This window comes from Solanum tuberosum, unplaced genomic scaffold (genome assembly GCF_000226075.1).
Source record: "Solanum tuberosum cultivar DM 1-3 516 R44 unplaced genomic scaffold, SolTub_3.0 scf00602, whole genome shotgun sequence".
Lineage (NCBI taxonomy): Eukaryota > Viridiplantae > Streptophyta > Magnoliopsida > Solanales > Solanaceae > Solanum > Solanum tuberosum.
Genome location: NW_006239519.1, coordinates 60,839 through 76,655, shown reverse-complemented (window position 1 = coordinate 76,655; position 15,817 = coordinate 60,839). Strand labels below are relative to the sequence as shown.

At 39.1% G+C, this 15,817-nt stretch overlaps 1 pseudogene; it reads right to left on the bottom strand.

Annotated features, from left to right (window-relative positions):
• The window catches only part of LOC102597839 (peroxisome biogenesis protein 19-2-like), a 21,995-nt pseudogene extending 7,465 nt beyond the window's left edge, over positions 1-14,530 (bottom strand).
• Between the last annotated feature and the right edge of the window lie 1,287 nt (positions 14,531-15,817).

Here is a 15,817-nt window from a genome sequence, read left to right as displayed (position 1 = left end):
TAAGTACAACAAAGACTCTTCTTCACTCTATCAGATCCCTTTGTTGAGTTGAGCAATGTTCTTCCTTGAAGATGGCCTTCTTTTCAAGCTTATGAATTTTTTGAGAGAAAATCCAAATTTAGTTTGCCAAATCTTAAGTTTGTGTTTGTTGGAAAGAGATAATATATTGAAAGTGAACACAAACTCCTTGAGCCAATCTCATTGGCTGAAGGCCTGCTGTTAGAAAAGTTGTGCACCTACCGTAGCAGCTTTTCTGACGTATCAGCTTTTCTGACAGCTGTCTTTTCACCTTTCCATATCGCAGTCTTGCAGGGACCAGGTCCCTTGCAAACTTCTCTTAGTGAGTTCTTGAGAATACGTGTTGGCTCTCTCCTTTTGAATGAATGAATATTTTTGTTGTTTGTAAGTTGAATATATTAGACAAGAAGAATATTGTCCAATGTACAAGCAACCTCCTCGCTTCTGATTGGTGGAGTACTCTGCCGCTTCACCAACTTTCTGACGCAGACAGCTTTCCAGCTGTACAACACTTTGACCACTGGACGAGTATTTATACTCTGCAGAGGACCAGGTCCCTGCACTTGTGAGGAGATCATCAAAACATCAAAGAACATAACATTTTTCCCTTTTTGATAATTACACACAATTATTCCTCACACTGAGTTTATTCATTCATTTCATTGTCATCAGTCCCAATAACAAGGATTTGATTCCTTGTTAGATCTCTAAGTTTGTTAAATCATCAAAACTTAACATCAACTCCAAAATAACATTACCCTTACCTTGGGAGGTAGAAAGGTTGTTTCTAACAGACCTTCAGCTCAAGGAAAAGCAATTCAAAGTAGATCGAAAAAGAAATGAAGTGGAGAAGCCATGAAAAATACTATAGAGAGCATGACAAAGCAGTTTGAAAAAAGGAGTAGTAACTACAACAAAATACTATGATAATTGAAGTACAAGAAACGAACAAATAGTTACAGAAATCAAAGGACAAGAAACTACACGAGTAATACTATGACTAACTAGTATGTAAGGAAACGCGAGACAACACTTAACTACCTACTAATCTCTTCCAAGTGACACTCAACCAAGAAATTCAAATGCATGTCCAAAGCTGTGAAATCCATCCACTGCTAAGAGAGAGATATCTTGACCGTACAGTGCAACTTCCAACTTAATCCAGACTAGCACTCACATTCCATGTATTTTGCCAGTTAGCTTTATGTTGGAATGTATGCGTCCACTATCTAGATGGGACTAGGTCCTCAGAACAGTTATAATAACATAAGTAAACTAAATGCTGAAAGTAAAGATTGCACACACAACTTTACGTGGAAACCTCCTTGCTCAAGAGAGTAAAACCACGCCCTATCTCACGAAATTTTCAAACTGCTTTTACTAGTCTTCTCAAGCAAAAGTAAAAACCAATTTACAAAATGAGATTAACCTACTAATCTCCACACTAAGCAATACCTCCTATCACTTAGACAAGCCTAAGCAGATACAACACTGCCCACTATACTAATCCTAGCAGATTAATATAGACTTTGACGTGAGACACTAAGTTACTCACAAATTAAGTTCTTACAATGATTCACACAAGCTTGAAAAGTTTCTAACAAAGCAAAACGATTCCTACAATATAAGCACGATTACAAGCAAACAAATTAACAGCTGGTACAAGAATCACTTGAAGCAATCGATCAGGTCCCTGCTGTTTTGAAGCTTGAAATATCTCACTTTGAATGAATGAATAATTTGTTGTTTCTGTTGTAGAATATATTAGTCATGAAGAATTATTATCCATTGTACAAACAACTTCATCGCTTCTGATTGGTGAAGTACACTGCGATTTCACCAATTTTCTGACGCAGACAACTTTTACAGTTGTACAACATTTGACACTGGATGAGCGTACTCTGCAGAGGACCAGGTCCCTGCATTTGTGAGGAGATCATCAAAACATCTAGGAGCTTTAGCACTTATCATTTCCCCCCTTTTTGATGATGACAAACAACCTACACAGATCCTCACGTGAGTGTAAAAACATTCATTCAAATACACAACAAATTCCCCCTTTGTTAGTGCACCAGTAATACCTCAAAAATAACCACAACAAATTCCCCCTTAGATCAGTTCCCCTAATTCCACAACCAACTTTACAACAAAACTTCCCCCTTTTGACATCATTGAAAAGGTGAAGCAGCAAAACATATTCAAGTTAAATGCAAGGCAAGAAAGAATTCAGGGCCTTGGGCCACACAGAACATGTGTATGTAAGCATAAAGAGAATATTAAACCACACATGAACAAGGCATAAACATTAATAGCGTTAGATCACAAATACTGACCACTGTAGTCAGTCAAAACAACACAAAGCCACAAGAGTGTTTAACCGAAGTTGTAGAAAAAGAAACTAGGAAAACAAGACACTTTTAGGACGGAGGAAAATGGTATTGAGGATGCGCATAAGCATAGACATGCGCTCATTGGCATCCTCATGAGCCTTGATAAGTTACCTATTGAGAGTCTTAATTTCCTCGCTGAGTGAGGCATTTGTCTTCAGCAACGTTGCATTTTCATCCCTCAATTTTGCAGCACCTGCCCATTACCTTCACTGGTATCAGGTCCTCTTGAAATCGCCTTCTGTAATTCAAACTTGAGTCTAGAGATCTCAACCTCCTTGTCATTCGGAATTTCAGCGAGATCAGTTACTTCTCGTGTAAGAGTAGCCTGCTGCTCTAGAACATCTGCCACTTGAGATCGACCCCTAGCTTGTCCCTCAATGCTCTCACATTCTAGCAGGGTAGCAGTAGTGAACATCTTCTTGGTGGTACCAGGTACCCCTTTACCCAAAGGCACTTCGAAATGTTTGAATACAAAATTCAGCAGATAGCCATACGGAATGCCATGCTTGGCCAACCTCCAGGCCATTAATCTGTGCATGTGCTCCAGCATGATGGAGGGGAGGTTCATTTCTTCAAGCGCATCTAGTTTCTCCATGAGAAAAAGATCAGCAATGGATGCTATTGTTCTCTTTTCAGTCCTGATCACCAACACTTTGTTGATGAACTCAAAAAGCAACTAATATTCCCTTTTGAGAAACTTCTTAGGGAGCCCTGCACGTTTCACATCTCCTCGTTTTGTGGCAAGCTTTGTGAAGTCATTGAATGGTTTACATCCTTCAATTGTTCGAATTCCTCCCACAAGATCCCCCAGAATGATTCCCAGTTTCTCTTCATCCAGACCTATTTCAACATTCCTGATAGTAGTTGTGATTCCACCTCCTTCCAGAAGTTCCATTTTGTAGAAGAATTCACACACCTCAAGCTCGTTTAAGTATGGAACTGGAGGTTCAAAAAGATGGTCCCAACCTTGAATGGAGACAACATCAAACAGGTTTGACATACCAAATTTTGTTAGAATGTCAGGGTCGAAGACTCTGCCATTCAGAACCTTTTGGTGCTCCATTTTTGCTATTTGCTCCTCCCTCATCATTTCCTTTTCTTCATTTTGATTTTGAACCCTGGTCCCTGGTCCCTTTAAGGGTTGTTCATCCTCTTGCCTTCTCACATTCTCCCTTTTTCCAGAAGATTTCTGCTTTCTCACTTTCTCCCATTTTTAGGAGATTTCTTTGCTCTTTTCTGCTTTCCTTTTGATTTAACCCTTTCATTCTCAGCTTCCCTTTTTTGTTTCGCCACATACCTAGTGATATCATCAGACTCAGTCTCATTGTTTTCAATAGGCACAAGAATTAATATGGGTTCTTCAGGTAATTGCCCTTTCTGTCTCTTCTTCCTTATTCTTTCTATGTGAATTGCATTTGCTGCAATTGCACTACCCATTACTTTTTGTGTTATAATTCTTATACCATACCTCTTCTGATCCCCTTTTGAGAGAGTCTCAATCAACTTTCCCTTCCCTTTTCTTTTTCTCTCCTTCTCACATTTAGCAATCTCAACACCAAGAACAGCCTCAGAAGTTCCTACAACTATTTTCAAGTTGGGAGCATCTACTGTGAGGGTGTTTGCTCCTTGCACCCCTCTTTTACTCCATTTTAACGAAACCTCTTCTTCATCCTCCTTGTCACTTTCAACATCAAAGGATCTGGGTGTTTGGTCAAACACAAGTGAACTTCTATGAGGGACCTGATTCGGTGACCTCAACTCATGTTTTAGTAGAGTGGGTTGAACAACTCCTCTTAGTGAGGTGAGGCTTTGAACAACCACCAGTTTCGCTCCTGCAGTAAGAATTCACAATTCTGGTCCCTTTCCCTCAGGCAAATCCCCTTCAAAAAGTATCTCAGACATAGTGGATGAAACAACCATAGAACCAACTTCCATTTCTTCAGAGTGGGGTTCAACACTAGATTTTTCTAGAGTAGGAAAGGAGAAGTTGAATGAACTAGGGTTTTTAACTTCTTGGGAGATAGGGATCTTTGAAGAAGAATCATACATAGGCATTTTGAGAGAGAAAGAGAAGAATTTTGGAGAGGATGATTAGTGAATTTCAACAAATTATTTGAAGAGAATTTGTAATCGATTCACTAGGAGAGGTAGTATATAAAAACCAAAAGGGTATCGGGTCCTTAACAGTAGCGACCTTTGGTTTAAAAACGAAAAGACGTCTGAAACTGACACGATGAATGGGTAAAAGACACATGCAGTGATGTTGATAGACAAATAGTGTAGCGTAAGTGATACTAATCTCATGAGAACCAGGTCCCTTTTCAGTTTGCAACTCTGCCTGCATGATTAGATCTTCCCTTCAGCTAAACACACCATGAGTGCATACCTGCATTAAGGTACCAGAAGTGAATCCTTAAGTGACAAACATTAAACAAGTATAGATACATGTCCTCCTTAATATAATCAAAATGGAAGAATTTTGTGCAAACTTGTCAAGGAATCAAGTAATCTTGTGCATCCCCAGCCAAATCCTGTTTTTAATGAAGCATTCTTTACTCAAGGGCTTTGTAAAGATATCAGCCAGTTGATCTTCAGTCTTGTAAAATTTCATCGCCACATTTTGCTTCTCAATATTATCCCTCAGAAAATGATGCCTCACATCTATGTGCTTTGTCCTTTTGTGCTGCGCAGGGTTTTTGGCCATATTCATTGCACTGGTGTTGTCACACATTAGAGGAATTGTATCTATGAGCACACCAAAATCCTCCAATTGCTGCTTGATCCACTGAAGCTGAGCACAACATGAAGCAGCAACTACATATTCAGCCTCTGCTTTGGACAATGCAACTGAATTCTGCTTCTTTGTTCCCCAAGATATCAGTGATGATCCAAAAAAATGTGCCATGCCTGATGTACTCTTTCGATCAACAAGAAAACCTGCATAGTCAGCATTTGCAAAACCAATTACATCAAGTGAGTCACCTATTGGGTAGAAGAGGACCAGGTTTTGAGTTACCTTCAAGTATCTCAGAATTCGTTAAGCCGCCTGTAGATGTGATTCCTTTGGTGCAGCTTGAAACCTTGCGCACATCCCTACACTGAAGACTATGTTTGGCCTGCTTGCAGTGAGATATAAGAGTGACCCAATGATTCCCATGTACATGGTCTGATTTACTTCAACTCCATCTTCATCCAAGTCGAGTTTCACACTTGTGCTCATATGAGTATCATGAACTTTTGCTTAAATCAAATTAAACTTTTGAGCAGTTCCTTTATGTATTTCTCTTGACTTATGAAGGTACCTTGAACGGATTGTTTGATTTGGAAGCCTAAGAAGAAGGTGAGCTCCCTCATAATGCTCATTTCAAATTCACTACTCATTAGCTCAGCAAATTCTTTGCATAATAAATCTGTAGTGGCTCTAAAAATGATATCATCCACATAAACCTGCACAATCAATAACTCCTTACCTCTGGATTTTAAGAACAAGGTATTATCAATTTACCTCTTTTGAACCCATTTGCAAGAAGAAATTTTGACAGGTGTTCATACCAAGCTCTAGGAGCTTGTTTCAAACCGTACCGAGCCTTGTCCAATTTCAGCACATGATTTGGCAATTCTGCATTTTCAAAGCCTGGGGGCTGTTTGACATACACTGCTTTTTTTAGATTCCCATTTAAGAAGGCACTCTTGACATCCATTTGAAAAATCTTGAATTCCATGTGAGCAGCAAATGCTATCAAGATTCTAATGGCTTCCATTCTGGCTAAAGGAGCAAAAGTCTCATCATAGTCAATCCCCTCCTCTTGGTTGTACCCCTGCACTACCAACATTGACTTGTTTCTAGTAATGGTTCCATGCTCATCAAGTTTGTTTCTGAAGGCCTATCTTGTTCCAATGATAGTTATGTTGAGTGGTCTGGGGACCAGGTGCCAAACTTTGCTCCTCTCAAACTGATGAAGTTCTTCTTGCATTGAAGTGACCCAATCTGCATCCTGAAAGGGTTCTTTGATGTTCTTTGGTTCAATGGATGACATAAAAGCTTAATATGTCACTAGATTTCTTGTTCTGGATCTAGTTTGTATTCCAGAGTCAAGTGGGGAAACGAGATTGTCCAGTGGATGAGAAGATTGCTGTTTCCATCTGGACTTTCTGCTAAACTCTTCTTCTGTATCAACATCAGATTCAACATCATCATCTCCAGGACTTTGAGAAGGAGTCCCCCGGGTAGTGACAGAGGGACCAGGTAATCTTGTGAGATCAGCACCATTTTCTTATGCAACTTGTTGGCTTCCAGGATTTTGGATTGCCTTGTCTTCCCCTTCTTTGATCAGCTCCTCTATTTCATGGTCTCCCTTATGAGCATCAATTTTCTCAGACTTATCAAAAGTCACATGTATGCTCTCTTCAACACATATAGTTCTCTTGTTGAACACCTTGTAAGCCTTGCTGGTAGAGGAGTATCCTACAAACACCCCTTCATCACTCCTTGCATGAAACTTGCCCAGGTCATCCTTTCAATTATTTAATACAAAACATTTGCACCCAAATGGTTTAAGGTGAGAAATTGAAGGCTTTCTGTTGTTCAGCAATTCGTAAGGAGTCTTCTTTATCATAGACCTGATAATGCACCTATTTGTGACATAGCATGCTGTGTTGATAGCTTTTTCCCAGAAGTTCATAGCAAGCCCTGAGTCAATTAGCATAGTTCTTGCAATATCAACCAATGTCCCGTTCTTCCTTTCAACCACTCCATTTTGCTGAAGAGTTCTTGGTGCATAGAAGTTGTGATTGATTCCATTTTCAGCATAAAAACTTTCAATATGAGAGTTTTCAAACTCTGTGCCACGATCAGACAGAATACTAGCAATTTTGGAGTTGACCCTCAGTTGAATAGCTTTGGCAAACGTGATCAGAATTCCAGCAGTCTCATCCTTTTTCTTCAGAAACATATTCCAGGTGTACCTGGAGAAATCATCAACAACTACAAGAATATACTTCTTACCTCCTTTTCTTTGAATTCTGACAGGTCCACACAGATCCATGTGGAGAAGCTCCAAAGGTCTGATTGTGCTCACTCCCTTTTTCACAGGCATCATAGACTTTATCATTTGAAAATTTCATCTTTGGTAATTCGCGGACCAGGTCCCTGCAACAAGCTTGTTAAGTAGAGAGGAACTTTCATGACCTAGTCGTCGATGCCATAGATTTGCATCGTCAGCTTGAGCACTCAGTCATGAAAGGCTGTCCCTTTCAATAGAATCAAGATCAACAATGCACATATTTTTGACTCTTTTTGCAGACATCACAATTTTCTTGGTTGCACAATTTGTAACAACACACCCATCAGACATGAAATTGACTTGATTTCCTTTGTCGTAAATTTGAGATACACTTAGGAGATTGAACTTCAGACCATCTACATAGTGCACACTATCTATGGAGTGATCTGCTGTTCTTCCTATCTTGCCAATACCAAGGATAAAACCTTTCTTACCACCGCTAAATAACACACCACCACCTTGGTGTGTTTCCAAAGAGAGCAAGTTTAGAGAATTTCCAGTTATATGCCTTGAGCAACCACTATCCATGTACCAACATTGACTGCTCCCTCTTTTCTGCACAAGAATCACTTATTAGACTTAGGAACCCACTTCAAACGGAGTTCCCAAAAATTGTCAAAAGGCATAATGAGAAGACTTCCTGTCCATGGGGGTAAATTGTTCTTGCTAAAATGGTAACCAGGACCAGGTACCCTTTTCTTGACTTAAGAAACTTCTCCTGACTTTCTTTTACTCTCATTAGCTTCTCACACTTCTCTTTCAGATGACCATTTTTGCCACAGTGGGTACACAGAAGGTTGTATGAGACTAACACATATCTACTATATGGATTGTAAGGAGGCTCTATCTGTCTACAACCTAACCCCTTCCTATTGTTGAACTGTTGGCTTGCTAAGTTAATGAGGATCTTAGAGGAGTCAGTCCATTTAAGAGAGTGGTTCAGTTCCTCTTTGATCTTGCTTAAGTCCTTCGTTAGTTGAGAGTTTCTTTCTAGGGAGGCAACTAGCTTAGACTCAGATGCCTTAAGTTTCTCTTCTAGTTCAACCTCAAAGTTACCGAGTTTTCGCTTTCCACCCTTAAAGGTATCAGGTCCCTCACTGAGTTCCAGGCTCTCAGTCTCAAGGATACCTATCCTGACACTCAATTCAGACATTTGAGAATTAAGAGTTGAGTTTTCATCCTCACACATACTCAACATTTCATTTGTCAACAGGTTTTCAGAGGTTAGTTCTTCAATAGAGTAAATCAATAGAGCAACAAGTTTTCTCAGTCTATTGATAGGAAGAGTATCTATATCATCTTTGAGATCAAGAAGAGTTACCTCGTTTAGATCCTCTTCATCGTCAGATTTTGCCATTAGAGAGAAAATGGAGTTGTAGACAATCTCATCATCTTCTACAACCATCATTGAGACATCCTCCAAAATGTCTATCTCTTCTTCAGACTCACTTGATGTGTTACCTCACACTGCTAGAGCTTTCTTCACCAGTTGATCTGCATGGGCTTTTCTCTTAGCATAGTCTAGGACCTGGTCCCTTCTACGAGGTCTGAAATCTTGAGTTTCCTGCTTCTAGCTGGGCAATCCCTCATAAAATGACCAGGTTTGCCACATTGTGACAAAGATCATTTACATTTGTCGTTCTGCTGGTCGAAGCTGTCTTTTGAAAACCTCCATGCTTTTTGATGATCTTCTGAATCCTTCTAGTGACATCAGCCATTTCATCCTCCTCCTCAATCACATCATTTTGAGAAGTTTTCAGAGCAACCGATTTCTGCTTCTTTCCCTCCTTCATGTTTGTCCCCTATTGTTTGTTCAACTCATAGGTTTGAAGATTTCCAATCAGTTCATCCATTGCAAGTGTCTTTAGATCTTTTGCTTCAGTTATGGCATTCACTTTGTTTTCCCATGACTTGGGAAGCACTTTGAGAATCTTTCGAACTTGTTTGCTCAAGGGAATAGGCTCACCAAGGCATCTCAGCTCGTTGGTTATAAAAGTGAATCTTGAGTTCGTCTCGAAGGTGGTTTCATCTTCCTTCATGCAGAAATTCTCGTATTGAGTCGTAATCATATCGACCTTTGACACCTTCACTTGTGTTGTTCCCTCATGAGCAGTGTGGAGACAGTCCCATATTTCTTTGGGTGTCTCACATGCGGAGATTCGATTGTACTCATCTGATTCGATTCCACATACTAGAATCTTCTTTGCCTTATAATTCTTCTCTATCTTCTTCCTATTTGCTTCATTGTACTCTTTTCTGCTCTTGACAACTGTTGTAGTGAGCTCTCCATCTTTCTCCTCCTTCGTAGAAATGTATGGTCCGTCAAGAATCACGTCCCACAACTCAGTGTATTCAGCATTGATGTAATCATGCATGTGATTCTTCCATAACCCATAGTATTGTCCATTAAAACGGGGTGGTCTGGTAGATGACTGACCTTCTTCCATATTGGGTGGAGCTACTATTCCTTCAGGATCTTTTCTTTTTTGGTGTTACCCAATTCTAAAAGTCAAGCTCAGATACCATTTGTTGTAATGTATGCGTCCACTATCTAGATGGGACCAGGTCCTCAACACAATTGTAATAACAAAAGTAAACTAAATGCTGAAAGTAAAGATTGCACACACAACTTTACGTGGAAACCTCCTTGCTCAAGAGAGTAAAACCACGACCTGTCTCATAGGAATTTACAAACTGCTTTTACTAGTCTTCTCAAGCAAAAGTAAAAACTAATTTACAAAATGAGATTAACCTACTAATCTCCACACTAAGCAATACCTCCTATCACTTAGACGAGCCTAAGCAGATACAACACTGCCCACTATACTAATCCTAGCAGATTAATATAGACTTTGACGTAAGAAACTAAGTTACTCACAACTTAAGTTCTTACAATGATTCACACAAGCTTGAAACGTTTCTAACAAAGCAAAATGATTCCTACAATATAAGCACGATTACAAGCAAACAAATTAACAGCTGGTATAAGAATCACTTGAAGCAATCAATCAGGTCCCTGCTGTTTTAAAGCTTGAAATATCTCACTTTGAATGAATGAATATTTGTTGTTTGTATTGTAGAATATATTAGTCATGAAGAATTATTATCCATTGTACAAACAACTTCGTCGCTTCTGATTGGTGAAGTACACTACGATTTCACCAACTTTCTGACGCACACAACTTTTACAACTGTACAACATTTGACACTAGACGAGCGTACTCTGCAGAGGACCAGGTCCCTGCAATTGTGAAGAGATCATCAAAACATCTAGGAGCGTTAGCACTTATCACTTTAAATCTAAACTTGAATGAGGAGATATGAATCATCAGATGTTTTCTGGACATGAAGAGAAGCTCATATCAAAAGGAGAAGACTCTTGCGCGGAAGTCATTTTTACAATTTTTAGGCTTTATGTTTAGTTTATCACATCACCTTTTAGAACATATAGATCAAGAAGTGGATTACAATCTCCAAAATACACTAGTACAATAACTCCTGACAAAGTTGAGCCTAAAATAAATGGACACATTCATTAACTTTATCTTTTTATTTTTCTTTAAAAACTGATCAAACTCCCTAGAATCCCTGTGAATGATTAGCAAGAAGAGCGCAGAGAATGTACTGGACAGGGATGAAAACAAGCACCAGGGTGAAAAGAAATTCCTACATTTCTATTAACTCTCCCTGTTACAGTCATGCTGCATAAACATACACCAGGACTGAGAATTAATAATTGTCTTTTCCTTTTTCTTTTAGGAAGGGGGGATATTGCAAATAATTTTAGTAATAATGAGAAAAATCTCGTGTACATGCAGTATATCAAAGAGTAGAGAATGCACAACATAATAGATTCTCCACCAAATACACCAATCTTCTATAAAAATTGGAATCTCTTGGGTGCACCAAAAAATAACTAGAAAGAGAAGTTATTCCTCAAAAATACAAAATCATTTTGTAATCTCTATCCCGCTGAACCTCTCCTATTTATACTGCAACTTAAACTAAAGGATACCTAATCAAAACTAGCTACTGCAGTCATAAACTACGAGATTGCCTGACCTAAGTACTCCGAAAAACAAATGTTTTGTACAACTTATTAGGATTGGCTGTTATTCAGGTTAGCCCTATCTTTATTTATACTGCAACATAAATTAAAGGATACCTAATCAAAACTAGCTACTGCAGTCATAAATTATGAGATTGCCTGACCTAAGTACTCTGGGAAACAAATGTTTTGTACAACTTATTGGGATTGGCTGATATTCAGGTTAGCCCTATCTTTGTAATTGATACAAGTTTCAATTAATCTCCCAATAATTTTGAACCTCCAACTTCATCTTTCCTATTCATTGTCACCATGCCGTTTCAAGCATCCAACTAGTCCTAAAATTTCAATTCATGTGTATGAAGTTAGCATTAGTAGGAGGAAGCAACTAAATGACATAAAACATTCACGCAAAACCAAAGATCGACAACCATATATACAACTGGTTTAAAAATAGGTAATCCAGTTACGCACAGAGATTTTAAAGAAAAGGAAGCAGAACCAACTGTTATAAAGTCTATTTAAGGATCACATTTTGGGATTCAACTAATGAGTCTTCACAAGGGTGGGTGTTATTTGATGCTTGGAGTGTTTCATAAAGAGAACAACAATCAAGTGACTTTCAAGTTTTCACATAGATAGCAAAAAGTTCTATTAGCTAATATCACCTTTCACTTAATTCTAAAAAAAAGTTCTATTAGCTATCCTAATCATCAGTAAATACAATTAGTTTTTCTTTAAGCAGTGTTTATATTGTTGAAAACATGATGTTGGCCAACTGAATACAACAAACAGAACCTTTGGGAATGTCTAGAAAGTTCAACACCACAGTGTAACAACGAAAATTCATATTGATCCATTGTACAAGACTTTGATGCACCAAAACAATCATTTGATGGTAATAGAAAGAAAAGCTAAATACGCGCAACAAGAAAGACAACAAAAAAAGCACAATAATTTCTCTAACAGTCTAAACTATATCAGTGTATCAACTCACACCCACTCTAGTGAAACTAAATAAAGAGATAGCAATAACATAGACAAAAAATCGACCATCAAGAAATGAAATGTTATATCCTCCTTGTGAAGTCCTGAAAAAAGAAACTCGCAACTATGGATCTTCATGAAGAGACATATTTTGCAGTCTCCATGTTCGAACATATAAATAAAAATAACTAAAGTCAGTAAAATCACACATCTTTAACATTGAAGAAACATAAAGACAAGATACCTGAGACCCAGATAGCTCTTCAAACTGCTTCACCCACTTCTCCATCATTGCATCATTCCCCATGTTCTCTACACCGGGTCTCGGCCGGGTAACTGATTCCAATCCTTTAACAGCCTTCCGAGTTTGCTCCCTAAGTTTATCAAGAGCTTCAGCAATGTGTGAGTCTTTTGACTCGCCAGAAGCCTTTTGTTTCCTTTTTTTTCTTAGCATTCCTATCGGGAAACATCATTCCTAACCCTTGAACCTCACTAGGCATAAAAGAACTATCTTTCTTCTCCTCTCCATCTCCACTTCTACAATTAAAAACAACCCTTTTAAACCCACAACTCAAAATTCAACCCCATTAGCTTAAAACACAAGTAAATTTATATATGCCACAAGAGAAAGCAAAAACCTTTGAGAACCAGAAGTGAGATTGAGGCTCTAAAAATCATCCAAAGCACCTAAAAATTTGAAATCAAGAAAAGGGTAAAAGAAAAGTTGATAGTTGTGGCTCTCATACACCTCGACTAATTCCAAAGATACTTGTCTACTCCTACCAGCGACGAGTTACCCGCTAACTCTATCCACCAAGGCTACTATAAGAGAAATGAAAACAAATCACCTATTTTTTTTCTCTACTCGATTTAAACCTGAGATCTCATGGTTACTAAAACCCAATTCATTGACCACTAGGCCACACCATTGGCGGCAAGAAAAAGATAATTTGATTAACCTCATAACCAATAAACAGTTAAACACATATACATGTAGATAAATGAGGAAAAGGGTGTCTTTGAATTACCCAATTCAATTCAGTCACATGTAATTAAAAGGTATGCATTCAAGAAACAACTAAACGACAAATACATATAGATAAATGGGGAAAAGGGTGATGATACTTATTGTCAAAGAGTTGGTCTAAATCATCAGAGTGGTCAGCAGCAATTGATTCCTTTAGATTCTCTGGAAGGATAAATTGTCTATGTTTTTGTGTTTAGTCTATTCACCAAAAATATTTATAAAAATCCAATCTTTATGCATCTTTTTGAAGACAAAGATGCAAAAGGTATAGGAACACACATAAGGTTGGGCTTATAAGAACTGTACAGTGTCGTTTAGGCTTAACCGCCGACTATGGGCTTAGTTTCCCTAGTGTCACGGACTTAGAGGTTTCGCTAAAGCTCCGTGCGGCACTTGATAACTTACTCAGTATTCTCTCAAGATATCGTAAGCTCAAGAAGGGCTTTAAGTGGTAAGATCAAGTAAGACTTTAGGACTAAAATCTCTGAGAATGCAAAGAAAGACTTAGAAAGATTTGGGAAAGTTTGGAAGAAGGCTTATATTACTTGGAAGAAACCTTTACAACTTGAGTGATAATTTACAAATGAGAGGCCCTTCTATTTATACTACTTCCCAAGGGGCTAAGTGTAAATAATATTTACTTTACAAGTCCCTACTTATTTACACTTTAGTCCATGTTCTATAATTCTCTACTAATTCTAGGAAATTCTAAAGCTTTCCAAGAAAGCTTCAAAGTTATTCTAGAGTCTTCTTGGAAATTCTCTAGGGAATTCTAGAGTGTTCTACTAACCTCCCACAACTCTAGATTCTTTCCCCTTATTCCAGTACCAAATTTGAACTGTGAAGTGGCAGGATATGACACTCTCCCCCACCTATTGATGCGACGAACGCGTCGCAGTATTGCTGCATCGCCAACCGAGTCTTGTCTTCTCGTACGGGTGATCAATAATCCATTGACTCGACCAATGCCCTCGCGCAACTCCTTTAGTTTCTTCATGATTTATTTTAGCTGGGTCTTATGATCTACCTCATTCCTAGGCCCTTGGCGGCTTCTTTGGCATCACATCATTGTTCTCTTCTAGATACTTCTTCATGTAGGGTGGCACGGACCTTTTTGCATAATTTCCTTTTTTCAAACTTGCAATGATGTCTATAAACACTAATTCCTTCTTCTTTTGGCCTCTTATGATGTGCATGGCTGTCAGATGTACTCGTTCTTCCGTCTTCGGTACCTTAACCAAGGGCACCATACATGATCCTCCTTGCTCCATGACTAGAAGTCTTTGGAGGTAAGGGTCGATCACCGCGTTGCACTCTTAGAAGAACTCCTACCCTAGAATTATATCGAAGAGATCTAAAAGAGCAATAATAAAGTTGGTCTTACCTTGCCACTCACCTAGCGTGATGCTTACTCTATGAGCGACTCCATACATAAGAGTGGGTGATGCATTGACCGTCATGAGTTGGGCGTTATTTGGACTGTAACTCTGTCCCAACCTTGTTGCTGCTAAGTTGGCCATGGTATTGCCCTCTGCACCCGTGTCGACCATAGCACGAGCGGGTGTTCCATTGATCATAAGGTCGACATATTGCGCTGTATCCTCTTTGCTTCTCTGGCAGCTTCATGATGGCTCTGCTTAGACCTATCAAGCCCAACTGCGTCGTCTCTGCATCTTTACATTGTTCTCGTGCATCCTTTTCTTTCCGGTCTCGCAAGATAACACCAACGCTCTTCAGTTCAGGGCACCTAGCATAGCCATGCGGCCCACTGCATATGTAGCAACCACTTCTTTTGGCAGTCTCTGCCTTTCTCTTCGTGTTGCCATGACGTCCAGACTTCTTGCCAACGATCTTATAGGTATCACGCTTCTTGGGGTGTGGCCGCTGCTCTTCAAATTTTCCACGATCTCCCCCACCATGGTCATGCCTACCTCTCACTTCCTCTCCTCTGGCTCTGTCGGGCTACTCATTCCTGAAGTCTATCAAAGCTTTGTCCTGCGTGATGGCTTCATCAATAGTCCTGACCTGTCAGCGTTCCAACTCCGTTCTGACCTAATTTTGCAGCCCATCCATGAAGTGGAACAACATATCATCATTCGTGAGGTTAGGAATTTGAAGTCTGAGGGTGGTGAACTCCTTCACGTATGCGTGTATGCTACCCGTCTGCTTCAGCTCCCTAAACTTGACCTTCGCCTCATAGATGACGTTGTTAGGGAAGAAAGCCTTCTTGAACTCCACTTGGAATTTCTTCTAAGTGTCAATGGTGCAAAGTCCCTTCTCTATT